We start from the raw sequence: 17,038 nt of genomic DNA on the forward strand, positions 1-17,038 counted from the left end.
GGTCCAATCCTTTGTGTGTGGATGATTTATATGGGCTCTGTAAAATATAACATGTTTTTTCTCTATAGGGGACCAATTTAATATTTTTGCATCCAATGAGATTGTTCCTCTCGACATGGAGAAAGGACAGATTCTCAGTACAACACATCTATCTGCCTGAACATTGACAACAACTTGACTTGATTAAAATGAGTTCACGCAAACAGGTCTGTTCACGTGGTGTCATTATAGTTATAAATCCATGGTGGAGAGTATCTCATCCCACATTGACAGTGGACAAACAGCGCCATTCAAGTGTGTGGTCGTGTTAAAATGCAGCTGTTTGCGAAGTTCATAGGTTCTGCCACAAGATGTAGTCAAAGTCAAGGAAAACTAGCGTGATATGGCAAATCCACTGTCCATGAGTATATCACGGCAGGTCAGAGTTTTATTTTGTCGTCTAATTTGCTCATCCCATTTGATGTCATGTGATGTGTTAAAAATAGAATAATCTGGTGGGACATATTCACGTTATGGAGTAAAGCGCTTCAAATCAGACAGATAATGTGACGTTTCGTTCAGAATTGCTGAAACATTTTTTTTTTTGTACACATATTATTATTAAAGTCCCAGCCTTCCATCGGCCAATTTGACAATATTGTATCGACCCTGGGTTTATATCCGCGGAAATCGTCTCTGCTGCTCGAGCAAACTTTTGCGGCACAGTCGATAGTGCGCCTGACCTCGAGCTAGAAGGTTGAGGGTTCGAGACCTGCTCCCTGCTGTTTCATTACAAAACATTGATGCAAACATATTCTATTGTCTTGCTACTTCCAAATCCAGCAGAGAAGCACACTGGTCACATCCGAGATAAAAAACTTGTCTGTAATGCAAAATATTTGGGGGTGTAGCGAGAAACCTAAAATACAGACCTTTATCCTCTCTCAACATTACCGGTGGCAATTTCACTGGCATATCATCCACTCTCGTAGACACTTAACTGAACAGTGCCCAGCTCTGTCTCGCGACCCCGGTAGGTGCCAGTCAAGACTCCACACGCGCAGCATTCTCTGGTGTACTGGCACACGGTGGTAGGAATCACCGTTATCTGTAGCCACAGATCTAGGATCAGTTTACACTCCCTAGTAACATTGGGGGAGACATAAAACATATTTTAGAGCAGTGTATAGGCAGTCTGGTCTCATAGACTAAACGTAACATAGTAACATACATCCTGGACACTAGTATTAGTATATGCTAGGTTTGATATGGTTACATAAAACAGATGGGTACTTAACGCAAAAACAAAAGTAGGATGGTTGGTTGATGTGGATGGGTAGGAATGAATGTCTAGCAACTCAAAGGTTGGGAGTTTGAATTTCATCAGGGACAACTTTGGCATTTTAGCTCATGAGCAACTTTACAACTACTTACTACGTTTTAGCTACTTTGCAAGAACTTAGCACGCTTTCCTAACTTTACTCCTTTAACCTAACTCCTAAACCTAACCCGAACCCCTAGCCTAGCTAACGTTAGCCAGCTAGCTAAGGTTAGCCACCTAACTGCCTTGCTAGAATTCGTAACATATCATATGTTTTGCAAATTTGTAACATATAGTTAATTTTGCAAAGCTTAACATATTCTGTATTTTGCAAATTCGTAACATATGTCACGAATTAAAATTCGTATTATATCTTTCGAAATTGGTGCCTGACATCCACAAATTAAAACATACCATTGGACATGCCATTTATTATCCTGAAAACGAGGCTTTCGGATTTCCGTACACGAAGTGCTCTAAGACCAGGTTGCAGCGGGCGACTTTCTAAATCCCGCCCTTTTTCCCGTGTCCATTCAACCCTTATTCAAAACAGAACACATCTGTTGGAAGTTTCGGATTTAGATACACACGTACGCAACAATACGAATTGCTCTGAGACCAGGCTGCAGCGGGCAACAGCGAAGGCGAGCGAACTATCTAAATCCCGCCCCTTTTCTCGTGTCTATTCAACTCTCATTCAAAACAGAACACAGCTGTTGCAGAGCACACCGCTTTTGGCTTTGTTGGAGCCTCTGAAATTTGCTGGGGTCGAGTTTCCCTACCCGAAAAGAGGAATTTGGCACCCATTTCTGTGTGGTGAGTGTCTGGTTTATGTCTGTTTTCGTAAGCTAGGGTGTGTGGCAGCATCCCTGATGCTAAATCCATTTGCGCGGAAGGTTAGCTAACGTTATCCACAGGAGTAAGCCACACTAACGACGTTAAGTATTCTCTTTGAAGGTTTAAGTAAAGCGTTTATTTTGAGTTGAATAGTATTATGTGTTGCAGTAACGTTAAGTACGTTAGCTAATGTTAACTACCTTGCATTACACCACAGCCAGTTCTAGCTCTCAGAATGCCTTAAGATGTTTGCACTTGTCGAGTTAGCTAACGTTAGCTATTGTAGGTAGTCAACCTTTGTTTGCCGAGTTTAGTTAGCAAACTAACTAGCAACTGTCCTCTTTAATGTCGTTGCTATTTTTTTTTTTTAGCCAACTGAGATGGCAAGCTGGCTAACGGTTATTTGCGCGTGTTGTCCCCAGCCTGCTGTTAGCGCTAAGCTGATGGCTACTAAACGCCTTGTCTCGGGTTGTCTTGGACTCAGAACCCCCCCCCCCCTCACTGTCCCGCCCAGATCCGGGGAGTGTTTCGGGTGGGGCGTGTTTTTTCTCTCTCACTAAAATGGCTTGGATATACACACAAACTGCCGGTTGGCTACATGTCTTTCAATATAGAAGTCATTACTATGTGCAGTTAGTCTGAAAAAGCAGAGCACTTTTAGGGAGGTGCAACGGCCTGTAGTTAATGCACAGGCAAGATGCATCACGTTAGTCAGCCGTTGCAATACGAATTCATTAATCTTTCATGACAGGTTGGCATCAACATCGTGGTGCCTGCCTACTGTAGCTAGGATATGTCAGCATCAGTGATTAGCTAGGTAACGTTAGGCCCTGTAACGTACAGTTAAAAGCAATACCGTGGGTCGATATATTTGATTTCAAAGGGTGAGTGTTCAGTAATGAATTTAATATTTGTAATGCACAGTCAAGCACGTCTCATGTCCCACATCATTAGCAAGATGAGCCATGTTTAACAGATTGCTGATGCATCTTTCATTGCTGCCTTCAATGCCTTGATATTGCTAGGCAATAGCCACTCTCGCTGGGCAAAGCAGGGACTCTACAGCAACATATATCAATCATGCTACATGCCATGCAGGCAGATTTCCGTTAACCCAGTCATATCTGTCAAGCAGTATAAGCTCGTGTTCCATAACTGAGATGCAGGTCTGGACATTAACGTTTTTAGCCAGTAGGACGTTTTTAAAAAAACAACATTTTTTTTACTTGTCGGAAGAGCTCAAGTCACTTGTCCCCCCCGCCCCGGAGGACACCACTCCAATTCGGCGTAGCCTAATTGTTTGATATTGTGGGTTTTTGCGTGATTTCTTTAACTTGTCCATTCGGCCAGCTTAAATCTAAATAATAATAAATAATATATATTTTTTATTATACTTGCCCCGGGGAATCGGGCAAGCTTTGATGTCGAGCCCTGAGATGCCGTATAGTCATGGTAGTGCCTTCACAGCCTGGTTGGTCACAGGCTGTACTGTAGCCAACACCTCTATCCTATCATAACTTGTCATGCCATACACGTTTGGCATGACGTGGAACGAACACAGAGAGGAGTTTGCTAAACTAGCACTTTATTAACAGATCTGGACCACCAGGCTATATATATTAGCCTTGGTTAGATACACAGAAAACTACAGAAATGTGTTGTTGGCGCACTTCTGCATTGGCAGATTAACATTCTCTCAAGATGAATATACCTTGCAAAATAGATTTGAGTTGGGTTAGATGCTCATATCTACATAGCTACAATTGTCGTGTCTATCCATTGGTAAAAGATAAAGTGAATAGTCTGATATTGAATGGTTAGATAAAGTTCCAGATTTCAGCCCTAATAAGAGATCACAGCCACTGAGTCTCCCTGGCAGATCTCCTGTAGAATAAATTATTTTCATGCATGACTAGAGCTGTTGCATAGGATGCAGAGCAATATAAACTGAATATAAATGCAACAATTCCAGAGATTTTACTGAGAAACAGGTCATATCAGGAAATCAGTAAATTTAAATAAATTAGGCCCTAATCTATGAATTTCACATGACTGGGATTACAGATATACATATGTTAGTCAAAAATAGGTAGGGGCGTGGATCAGAAAACCAGTCAGTATCTGGTGTGACCAATTTCCCCATGCAGCGCAATACATCTCCTTCGCATAGAGTTGATCAGGCTGTTGATTGTGGAATGTTTGCCCACTCCTATTCAATGCCTGTGAAGTTGCTGGGTATTAGCGGGAACTGGAACACGCTGTTGTGCACATCAATCCAAAGCATCCCAAACATGCAGATTGGGTGACATGTCTGCTGAGTATGCAGGCCTTGGAAGAATTGGGACATTTTGACATCAGCAAACCGCTCGCACAAACAATGCCACACACACACGGTCTGCCATCTGCCCGGTACAGTTGAAACCAGCTCATGAACTATGAGACCAACACTTTACATGTTGTGTTTATATTTTTGTTTAGTGTGTATATATTATTTTTACTAAACTTTGGGGTGAGGGGGGTAAAATCTCTGGATCAATCTGTTTGCCTACCCCTGGTGTACAGAGCATTCAATAATCAAGATTAGTAAGGGAAAGTTTCACCATAATATAGGGAAAGGGAATACCTAGTCAGTTGCACAACTGAATGCATTCAACTGAAATATTTCTTCTGCATTTAACCCAACCCTTTTGAATTAGAGAGGGGGGGGGGGCTGCCTAAATCGACATCCACGTCATCAGTGCCCGTGAAGCAGTTGTTGTTAGGGGTTAACTTTCTGACTCAACGGCAGATGTTTTCCACATTGCTGGCTCAGGGATTCGAACCAGTGATCTTCCGGTTACTGGCCCAATGCTCTTTACTGCTAGGCTACATGCCACCCCATGGTGCATGTACAGCCAATCTATTTATCTTGCTTCTGTGTCTCATTTAAACAGACTAGTTTGCTTAAATTGGCCTTTTCCTGTTCTTCTATCTTGTCACGATCTCATTTTTGCACACTAGTTTGTCACTGTCTTTATGTCGCTAGGGCTGGGAATTGCCAGGGACCTCACAATCTGATATTATTATGATTCTATATGTATTGCGATCTGGTAATGTGATTTTATTGCGATTTGATGATTCTAGCATATTGCTCATGTCAGCTGAAGAGGGACGAGAGCCATGAGAAAACAAGTTTGATCAGTCATGGTAATAAAAGTGCTGAAAACAAATTGGCTCCCTTTTTAAAAAGATGGAGAACAAGCTATGAAGGAAAAATACTGCTGTTTTGGTGCAGGTACAACCAACTAGCGTAAAACAATACGATGTATCATCAAAAATAATATCCCGATATGTAACTGTATAATTTGATCTTTTTTCTTCCCATCACTATATATCACTGGCCCTCCCTGACCGTCCCACACGAACACTGGTTAGTGCAGTCTAATCTAAGTGGTAGTACTGCTGTGTTCTAGGTGTGCCCATCTGGTGCTGTAGTTGTGTTCTGTCTTTCCAAGGCCTGAAATGTGATTAGCTGTAAAATGAGACTCTGCTGTGTGTGCATGCGCGCTACAGGGCATGCGTCAGATGTCAGCGCCATGGTCTGTCTCGGGTTTAGTCAGCCTACTCTGGGTTTTGTCCCTCCTCGGATGACATGGGACTTTCTTAAAGATGGAGTCCGGATTTGTTATTGTTTTGCGACCTAAACTGAGGTGAGGAGCATGGTGTTCTAGCTGATAGCTGTTCTATCGCATGCGCAATGATTTCTGAGAAGGGGGGTGTTTGTTTGCAGTAACCTCTTTGTTGTAATATCCCAAACAGATGTGGCAGTTACACCACTTTAGGATTCTAGCTTTAAATTGCAACATGTGTCCTTTTCTGTGTGTGTCTCAATGTTGGTGTTTGTGAACCGTTTCAAGAAGCAAGGCGTTTGTCACGTCAGTACTTCACACTAGAGGCATTGGAACATGTTGTTTTTTTGGCTGAGATAATGGATGGGCTGGACATGCCTACAGATGAGTTTGGATTGGACTGCCATGTAGCACACTTCTGTCTATAACATGAGCTGCTCAGTATGTGTAGATAATCCTTGGAAACGCAGCTTTTTTTAGCCATGGGGAACTGCAAACAACATTACTGTCCAGAATTTAGCAGGAGCTATCAACAAAGATCACTGGAAAACATTGTGATAGACTACTTTCTGCACAGTCAATGTGAACTGGAGTGACTTGACACAACAATGGGCCTAACAAGCTGTAGCTAGCTACAAACAGAAAATACATGCTACCGTGAAGTGTTTATCCATGTATACGGGTAAGAGTCAAGCTACATTTATACGGGTAAGAGTCAAGCTATATTTTAAGTACACTCGCCAATTTTACGTGTATGATATGAATATTGCTAGACAGATCTGTCATTTGCATTGCTAGTTATAGCCTATTGTTACCTAGCTAGCGCAAATTGACACTAGTTACTACAACATTTCATGCATGGTGACTAGCTATGATGATCAGTTTGTATTGCTAGTAGAATGGGTTGGGATTATGGGTCATTGTTTAGCTAGCTAGCTACATGTCTAAGCAAAATACTCTACTTCAACAGAAGATGACATGACCATCAAGTTAGCAAGGCATTTCTGAGGGTGATTTAGAAAAAAAATATATATATAAAACATTTTTATTTCACCTTTTATTTAACCAGGTAGGCAAGTTAAGAACAAGTTCTCATTTACAATTGCGATCTGGCCAAGATAAAGCAAAGCAGTTCGACACATACAACAACAGTTACACATGGAGTAAAACAAACATACAGTAGAAAAATAAGTCTATATACAATGTGAGATAAGGGAGGTAAAGGCAAAAAAGGCCATGGTGGCTAAGTAAATACAATATGGCAAGTAAAACACTGGAATGGTAGATTTGCAGTGGAAGTAAAGAGATTATGGCCATCTATTGTATTTCATGAAGATGTGTACATGTCAATGACCCTTCTGCTTCGCTAGATGTGGTTGGGGGGTGGTTATAGCATTTCTTTCACATGACCATCAATTCATGACCATCAAGTGTCTGGTAGGAGTGTGCTGCCATGACCATATTGTAATCGTATCTGTAAAGTGACAGTTAAATTTCTCACTCTTTAGCACATGGCCTCATGTGAATCCTTAAAGCAATGGGTGGGGCTAAGGCTTAAGAAGGTGTGAATGATACTGAATATGTGTAGACAAAGAAGAGCTCTCTGTACCAAAACATTCAAGGGCCATTTTCTCAAAAGTGGGGTTACAAGTTTATTGACTTTCAAAGCAGAATTACTTTTCCATTCTTCCTCATGCAGTGTATGATATACCATTTTGTAGCTCTGTGTCTCTACTTTTTTTCTATTACAAAAAAAAACACTTTCATATTTGGCTACACAAGATTGAAGTGGTGGGTCACATTTTAAGATGAACGCTGACTTGTCTATGATGTCTTTGGCCCTATCATCTTTTGTGACTGAATGGTGATAGTGATGATGCTGCAGTCAGCCATGGAGATTAAGGCAGGGGTTAGAGTTCAGTAATCTGCATTTTCAAAACACAGACATTCAAAAGGACATCTGCATTTTAAACCATTTCACTACTCACTTTTGTCTCTTAAATAAAGTGATCAGGGCATGCAAATAGTTTTTCTTTCACAGAAAATACATTTAGTGAAACACATTCTGCAGAAAATAGCAGTGTGTAAGGTGTCTCTCGTGGTGCTGGCTGCCTACTGAAGTGGGTGTCAAGCGATATTAGTCTATGTATGTACAGTGGCTTATTCACCCCCCCCCCCCCTTGGCATTTTTCCTATTTTGTTGCCTTACAACCTGGAATTAAAAAATATTTTTTGGGGGGGATTTGTTCATTTGATTTACACAACATGCCTACCACTTTGAAGATGCAAAATCTTTTTTTGTGAAACAAACAAGAAATAAGACAAACTGAACTTGAGCGTGCATACCTATTACCCCCACCCGTCAAAGTCAATACTGTGTAGAGCCACCTTTTGCAGCAATTACAGATGCAAGTCTCTTGGGGTATGTCTCTATAAACTTGGCACATCTAGCCATGGGGATTTTTTTCTCCCAATCTTCGAGGCAAAACTGCTCCAGAGCCTTAAAGTTAGATGGCTTCCACTGGTGTAAAGCAATCTTTAAGTCATACCACAGATTCTCAATTGGATTGAGGTCTTGGCTTTGACTAGGCATTCCAAGACATTTAAATGTTTCCCCTTTACCTCTTAGAACTACCCCCGCCCCCCTATACACAGACAATATTTTTACAGTTTTGGAAACTTTAGAGTGTTTTCCATCTTAACTTCTTGGATATAGGGGGCACTCTTTTAATTTATGGATAAAAAACGTTCCAGTTTTAAACAAGATATTTTGTTATGAAAATATGCTCGACTATGCATATAATTGACAGCTTTGGAAAGAAAACACTCTGACGTTTCCAAAACTGCAAAGATATTATCTGTGAGTGCCACAGAACTGATGCTACAGGCGAAACCAAGATGAAATTTCATACAGGAAGTGTCCCAGATTTTGAATGTGCTGTGTTCCAATGTCTCCTTATATGGCTGTGTATGGGTCACGAATGAGCTTAGACTTTCTGTCGTTTCCCCAAGGTGTCGACAGCATTGTGACATATTTGTAGGCAAATCATTGGAAGATTGACCTTAAGAGACTACTTCTACCAGGTGGCCGCTTGGTGTCCTCCGTTGCAATGATTGCGTAATCTCCAGCTGCGTGTATTTTTCGTTTGCTTCGAGGAGAAACACAGCTGCTACGAATGATTTATCATCGAATAGATATGTGAAAAACACCTTGAGGATTGATTCTAAACAACGTTTGCCATGTTTCTGTCGATGTTATGGAGTTAATTTGGAAAAAAGTTTGGCGTTGTAGCGACTGCATTTTCAGATTTTTTTCTTAGCCAAACGTGATGAACAAAACGGAGCGATTTCTCCTACACAAATATTTTGGGAAAAACTGAACATTTGCTATCTGAGAGTCTCATTGAAAACATCCGAAGTTCTTCAAAGGTAAATGCTTTTCTTGTTTTTGTGAAAATGTTGCCTGCTGAATGCTAGGCTTAATGCTATGCTAGCTATCAATACTCTTACACAAATGCTTGTCTAGCTAAAGAGGTGAGAGGTGTTGGGTTTGCGCCAGACATAGCGTTTTCCTTGATGGCCAAAAAGCTACATTTTTGTCTCATCAGACCAGAGTACCTCCTTCCATATGTTTGGGGAGTCTCCCACATGCCTTTTGGTGAACACAATGTGTTTGCTTATTTTTTTTCTTCACGCAATGGCTTTTCCCCCTCTTCAAGCAATGGCTTTTTTTCTTGCCACTCTTCTGTAAAGCCCAGCTCTGTGGAGTGTACGGCTTAAAGTGGTCCTATGGACAGATATTTCAATTTCCGCTGTGGAACTTTGCAGATGCTTCAGGGTTATCTTTGGTCTCTTTGTTGCCTCTCTGATTAATGCCCTCCTTGCCTGGTCCTTGAGTTTTGGTGGGTGGACCTCTTGGCAAGTTTGTTCTAGTGCCATATTCTTCCAATTTTTAAATAATGGATTTAATAGTGCCCTGTGGGATGTTTTAAGTTTCAGATTTTTTTATAACCCAACCCTGATCTGCACTTCTCCAACTTTGTCCCTGACCTGTTTGGAGAGCTCCTTGGTCTTCGTGGTGCCCCTTGCTTAGTGGTGTTGCAGACTCTGGGGCCTTTCATAACAGGTTATATGTTATATATGAGATCGTGACAGATCATGTCACACTTAGATTGCACACAGGTGGACTTTATTTAACTAATTATATGACTTCTGAATGTAATTAGTTGCACCAGGTCTTATTTAGGGGCTTCATAGAAAAGGGGGTGAATACATGCACGCACCCTTTTCTGTTAAAAAAAACAAACCAAAAAAACAATTTTTAAACAAGTTTATTTTATTTCACTAATTTGGACTATTTTGTATGTCCATTACATGAAATCCAAGTAAAATCCATTTAAATTACAGGTTGTAATGCAACAAAATAGGAAAATCCCCAAGTGGGATGAATACTCTTGCAAGACACTGTGTGTTGTGCCCATAGTTAAGGAGCTCATGTGGCCCCTTGCCAACTTCGGTCTGCCGGTTGGGCTGTCACTCAAGAGAATGTCTCAACTTTCACTTCCGGAAACCGGAGTAGAGACCCACAGTCTGAAGCTGACTTCCCCTCTGGTACCACAAGCAAGTAGGCTACCCGGCTGCCACGGGAGGCTGCCCTCCCTTGATCATACTGGTCTGGAACTGGATGTCTCCGCCTGTACTTATACTGGGAGTGGCTCAAACAACTACAAGTGGCACACTGTCTCCCTCTCTCTGTTCTGTTCCTCCAGTCTCATGCTCAACTCGGGCGATATATCTAATTCATTTGATACATTTGAATTTATGGTTATGCCTTTTTCCCAAGAAAGTTTTTAAGAAATTTTAAAGTTATTATTGTAATTTTCCATCTTGACTGACCTTAACTTCTTCGATATAGGGGGCGCTCTTTTAATTTTTGGATAAAAAAACGTTCCCGTTTTAAACAAGATATTTTGTCACGAAAAGATGCTCGACTATGCATATAATTGACAGCTTTGGAAAGAAAACACTCTGACGTTTCCAAAACTGCAAAGATATTGTCTGTGAGTGCCACAGAACTGATGCTACAGGCGAAACCAAGATGACATTTCAAACAGGAAATGGCCCAGAATTTGAAGGCGCTGTGTTCCAATGTCTCCTTATATGGCTGTGAATGAGCCTACACTTTCTGTCGTTTCCCCAAGGTGTCTGCAGCATTGTGACGTATTTGTAGGCATATCATTGGAAGATTGACCATAAGAGACTACATTTACCAGGTGCCCGCTTGGTGTCCTCCGTCGAAATTATTGCTTAATCTCCAGCTGCGTGCATTTTTCCATTTGCTCCAGAGGAGAAACCCAACTGCCACGAATGATTTATCATCGAATGAATATGTGAAAAACACCTTGAGGATTGATTCTAAACAACGTTTGCCATGTTTCTGTCGATGTTATGGAGTTAATTTGGAAAAAAGTTTGGCGTTGAGAGTGACTGAATTTTCAGGTTTTTTTCTTAGCCAAACGTGATGAACAAAACGGAGCGATTTCTCCTACACAAATAATATTTTTGGAAAAACTGAACATTTGCTATCTAACTGAGAGTCTCCTCATTGAAAACATCTGAAGTTCTTCAAAGGTAAATGATTTTATTTGAATGCTTTTCTTGTTTTTGTGAAAATGTTGCCTGCTGAATGCTAGGCTTAATGCTATGCTAGCTATCAATACTCTTACACAAATGCTTGTGTAGCTATGGTTGAAAAGCATATTTTGAAAATCTGCGATGACAGTGTTGTTAACAAAAGGCTAAGCTTGTGAGCCAATATATTTATTTCATTTCATTTGCGATTTTCATGAATAGTTAACGTTGCGTTATGGTGCGTTATGGAGCTTGAGGCTATGATTACGCTCCCGGATACGGGATTGCTCGACGCAAATAGTTAATGTGTTAAAGTAATCATGGAATGTCGTTCTCTAAACCTTTTTGAGATATTCTTGCCATGATATTGACTTAGCCCTATTTTGTAAAAGACCATCTTCTTTATACCATCCCTACCTTGTCACAACACAACTGATTGGCTCAAACACATTTTTAGAAGGAAAGATAATACACAAATTAACTTAACAAGGCACACCTGTTAAATGAAATGCATTCCAGGGGACTACAACATGAAGCTGGTTGAGAGAATGCCAAGTGTGCAAAGCTGTCATCAATGCAAATTGTGGCTACTTTGAAGAATCTCAAATATAAAATATATTTGGATTTGTTTCACATTTTTTTTTGGTTTCTACATGATTCCATATGTTCATAGTTTTGATGTCTTCACTATTATTCTACAGTGTACAAAAGAGTAAAAAATAAAGAAACCCTTGAATGAGTTGATATGTCAACTTTTGACTGGTAATTGATATACTGTGAATCACCCATAAATTAGAAAATTATAAGATGTGATTGTTAAGCCATATCGCCCTATTCTCAACTTCTCTCGCTCTTGTAAACAGTTCACGGCTGTATGGAGCTGTGTATCTTTCTAATGGTTGTGCTTAAATGGGGGCATATGAATCAGCCGCTCTATCAGCCTCAATCACACAGACCCCAAGTCTCCTCTCTCACACAGTCACACTGTAAACTAACCCTACAACGATTCACTGTGTGTATGTGTCCATGAAATGTGGGGATAATGCATGGAAAGTGTGTGGGTGGACAACAGGCGAGGTAGCTGCAGTCAGTGCAACAGGCCCTCGTGTGCCTAGGTCAAGCTCTCGTGTGGGTGGGGTGAAGAAATGTAACTGGCTAATGAGGCCAGTCCTAAGGCTTATACACAGTGCCTTCAGAAAGTAGTCATACCTTTTGACTTAATCCACTCTTTTTGTTGTTACAGCCTGAATTCGAAATGGATAATTTAAAAAATCTACACACAATAACCCCATAATGATAGTGAAAACATTTTTATACGTACTTTTGTACAAGTATGTGGATACCCCTTCATATTAGTGGATATGGCTGTTTCATCCACACCCATTGTTGAGGTGTTTAAAATCGAGCACACAGCCATGCAATCTCCGTAGGCTAACATTGGCAGCAGAATGGCCTTACTGAAGAACTGTGACTTTCAATGTGGCACCATCATAGGATGCCACCTTTCCAACAAGTCAGTTTGTCAAATTTCTTGCCTGCTAGAGCTGCCCCGGTCAACTGTAAGTGCTGTTATTGTGAAGTGGAAACGACTAGGAGAAACAACGGCTCAGCCGCAAAGCGGTAGGCCACACAAGCTCAAAGAACGAGAACAGAGTGCTGAATCGCCTAGCGTGTAAAAATTGTCTCTTTGGGTGCAACACTCACGACAGATTTCAAAACTGCCCCTGGAAGCAACCACAGCACAAGAACTGTTAGTCGGAAGCTTCATGAAATGGGTTTCCTTTGCCAAATAGCCGCACGCAAGCCTAAAATCACCATGTGCAATGCCAAGCGTCGGCTGGAGGGGTGTAAAGCTCGCTGCAATTGGACTCTGGTGCAGTGGAAATGCGTTCTCTGGAGTGATCAATCACGCTTCACCGTCTGACTGACGAATCTGGGTTTGGCGGATGCCAGGAGAACGGTACCTGCCGCAATGCATAGTGCCAACTATAAAGTTTAGTGGAGGAATAATGGTCTGGGTCAGGTTTTCATGGCTCGGGCTAGGCCCCTTAGTTCCAATGAAGGGAGATCTTAACGCCACAGCATACAGTGACATTCTAGACGATTCTGTGCATCCAACCGTGTGCAACAGTTTGGGGAAGGCCCTTCTTTTTCAGCATGCCAATGCCCCCATGCACAAAGCGAGGTCCATAAAGAAATTATTTGTCGAGATTGTTGTAGGAGAACTTGACTGGCTTCAAGCCCATCGAACACCTTTGGAACGAATTGCAATGCCAAATGCGAGTCAGGCCTAATGCCCAACGCCAGTCCCCGACATCACTAATGATCGTGGCTGAATGAAAGCAAGTCCCTGCAGCGATGTTCCAACATCTAGTGGAAATCCTTCCCAGAAGAGTGGAGGCTGCTATAGCAGCACAGGGGGGACCAACTCCATATTAATGCCCATGATTTTGGAATGAGATGTTCGAGCACGTGTCCACATGCTTTTGGTCATGTAGTGTAAGTTTTCACACCCCTGAGTCAATACATGTTAGAATCGACTTTGGCAGCGATCACAGCTTTGAGTCTTTTCTGGGTAAGAGCTTTGCAGACCTGGATTGTACAATGATTGCACTTTTTAAAATTTAAATTCTTCAAGCTCTGTTATTTTACCCATCTACAAATAGGTGCCCTTTGTGAGGTATTGGAAAAACCTCCCTGGAGTGGGTCCTGGGTAGAGGTCGACTGATTATGATTTTTCAACGCCGATACCGATTATTGGAGGACCAAAAAAGCCGATACTGATTAATCGGCCAATAAATAAAAATACAAAAAGTATTTATTTGTAATAATGACAATTACAACCATACTGAATGAACACATATTTTAACTTAATATAATACATCAATAAAATCAATTTAGCCTCAAGTAAATAATGAAACATGTTCAATTTGGTTTAAATAATGCAAAAACAAAGTGTTGGAGAAGAAAGTAAAAGTGCAATATGTGCTAACGTTTCAGTTCCTTGCTCAGAACATGAAAGCTGGTGCTTCCTTTTAACATGAGTCTTCAATATTCCCAGGTAAGAAGTTTTAGGTTGTAGTTATTATAGGAATTATAGGACTATTTCTCTCTATACCATTTGTATTTCATTAACCTTTGACTATTGGATGTTCTTATAGGCACTTTAGTATTGCCAGTGTAACAGTATAGCTTCCGTCCCTTTCCTCGCTCCTTCCTGGGCTCGAACCAGGAACACAATGACAACAGCCACCCTGGGAAGCAGCGTTACCCATGAGCAAGGGAAACAAGTACTAGAGGGCTCAGAGCGAGTGATGTTTGAAACGCTATTAGCGCGCGCTAACTAGCTAGCCATTCCACTTCGTTTACACCAGCCTCCTCTCAGGAGTTGGTAGGCTTGAAGTCATAAACAGCGCAATGCTTGACGCACAACGAAGAGCTGCTGGCAAAACGAACGAAAGTGCTGTTTGAATGAATGTTTACGCGCCTGCTTCTGCCTACCACCGCTCAGTCAGATTCTTAGATACTTGTATGCTCAGTCACATATGCAACGCAGGACACGCTAGATAATATCTAGTTATATCATCACTAGTGATTTGTTTTTTTTATAAGAAGTTTAATGCTAGCTAGCAACTTACCTTGGCTTACTGCATTTGCGTAACAGGGAGTCTCCTTGTGGAGTGCAATGAGAGAGGCAGGTCATTTTTGCGTTGGACTAGTTAACTGTAAGGTTGCAAGATTGGATCCCCCGAGCTGACAAGGTGAAAATCTGTCGTTCTGCCCCTGAACAAGGCAGTTAACCCACCGTTCCTAGGCCGTCATTGAAAATAAGAATGTGTTCTTAACTGAATTGCCTAGTTAAATAAAGGTGTACAAAAAAATAGTGTCCAAAAATACTGGTTTCTGATTGTTATGAACTTGAAGTCGACCTCTAGTCCTGGGTGGCACCACGGTCAAAAGCACTGCACCGCAGTGGCGCCACTACAGGCTGGGGTTTGATCCGGCCGTTACCGGGATCCCCATAGGACGGCGCACAATTGGCCCAGCGCTGTATGGGGTAGGGGAGGGTTTGGCTGGCGGCTCTTAACTTGGCTCATTGTGCTCTATCTACTCCTTGTGACCGGTTCGGGCGCCTGCAAGCTGACTTCGGTTGAATTGTGTTTCCTCTGACACATTGGTGCGGGTGACATTTGGTATTTTATTAGGATCCCCATTAGCTGTTGCAAAAACAGCAGCTACTCTTCCTGGGGTCCACACAAAGCATGAAACGTAATACAGAATGACATACAGATCAAAAGACAAGAACAGCCCAAGGACAGAACTACATACATTTTTTTTAAACGGCACACGTAGCCTACATATCAAGGCATACACAACTATCTAGGTCAAATAGGGGAGAGGCGTTGTGCCGCGAGGTGTTGCTTTATCTATATTTTTGGAACCAGGTTTGCTGTTTATTTGAGCAATATGAGATGGAAGTTCCATGCAATTAGGGCCCTATATAATACTGTACGTTATATTCATTCTGGATTTGGGGACTATGAAAAGACGTCTGGTGGGATGTGTGTGTTAGAGCTGTGTGTAAGTTGACTATGCAAACAATTTGGGATTTTCAACACAATGTTTCTTATAAAAGAAGTGATGCAGTCAGTCTCCTCAACTCTTAGCGAAGAGAGACTGGCATGCGTAGTATTTATATCAGCCCTCTGATTACAATTAAGAGCAAAATGTGCCGTTCTGGGCCAGCTGCAGCTTAACTAGGTCTTTCCTTGCAGCATTGGACCACATGACTGGACAATGAAGATTAGACTAAACTTGACCCTGCAGAACTTGCTTTTTGGAGTGAGATGCTCTGCATTTTCTTTATTATGGACAGACCTCTCCCCATCTTTACAACCATTGGATCTACATGTTTTGACCATGACAGTTTATAATCTAAGGTAACACCTCAACTTGTTCATCAGCCACACCATTCATTACCAGATTCATCTGAGGTCTAGAACTTAACCTCTTGAAGCTAGGGGGCACTATTTTTATGTTTGGAAAAATAACGTTCCCAAAGTAAACAGCCTATTTCTCATGACCAGATGCTAGAATATGCATGCAATTGACAGATTAGGATAGAACAAACACTAAGGTTTCCAAAACTGTAAAAATATTGTCTGTGGCTATAACAGAACTGATATTGCAGGCGAAGGCCTGAGGATAATCCAATCAGGAAGAGCCTCTTATTTTGAAACGTCTGTGTTCCTATGCGTGCCTGTCCTCCATTTTAAAGGGATATCAATCAGATTCCTTTTTTCTGTGGCTTCCCTAAGGTGTCAACAGTCTTTAGACTCTGAGAGGTGGGGGCTCTCAGAGTGAGTTGGTGTGCAATTGAGTAAACCGGCCATTGTTCCTCCCGTTGTTATGGAAAAAGCTACACACTCTGTTGATATATTATCGAATATATATTTTAAACTACCTGAGGAATGATTATAAAAAAACGTTTGACATGCATTATTTGGTCAAACACCTTTTCAACAGTTTGCTAAGATCTGGCAGGAAGTTATAGGTCGGCTGTTAGAACCAGTAAAGGCCGCTTTACCACTCTTGGGTAGCGGAATTACTTTGGCTCCCCTCCAGACCTGAGGACAAAGACTTTCCTCTAGGCTCAGATTAA

The 17,038-nt window shown here is 41.5% G+C and overlaps 1 protein-coding gene across 7 annotated transcripts in view; it reads left to right on the forward strand.

Annotated features, from left to right (window-relative positions):
• The first annotated feature begins 1,964 nt into the window (after positions 1 to 1,964).
• LOC112248629 (ras-specific guanine nucleotide-releasing factor RalGPS2) overlaps positions 1,965 to 17,038 on the forward strand; it is a 153,720-nt gene continuing 138,646 nt past the window's right edge. For 4 of the 7 annotated variants that reach the window (XM_042319752.1, XM_042319753.1, XM_042319738.1 and 1 more), the window contains exon 1: positions 1,966 to 2,116. The gene's annotated coding sequence lies outside the window, so the exon portion shown is untranslated. Of the gene's footprint in view, positions 2,117 to 5,763; positions 5,827 to 6,042; positions 6,454 to 17,038 lie in introns of those variants that run through there. The other 3 variants (XM_042319762.1, XM_042319741.1, XM_042319742.1) reach the window with 3 other exon arrangements.

Source organism: Oncorhynchus tshawytscha, linkage group LG01 (genome assembly GCF_018296145.1).
Source record: "Oncorhynchus tshawytscha isolate Ot180627B linkage group LG01, Otsh_v2.0, whole genome shotgun sequence".
Lineage (NCBI taxonomy): Eukaryota > Metazoa > Chordata > Actinopteri > Salmoniformes > Salmonidae > Oncorhynchus > Oncorhynchus tshawytscha.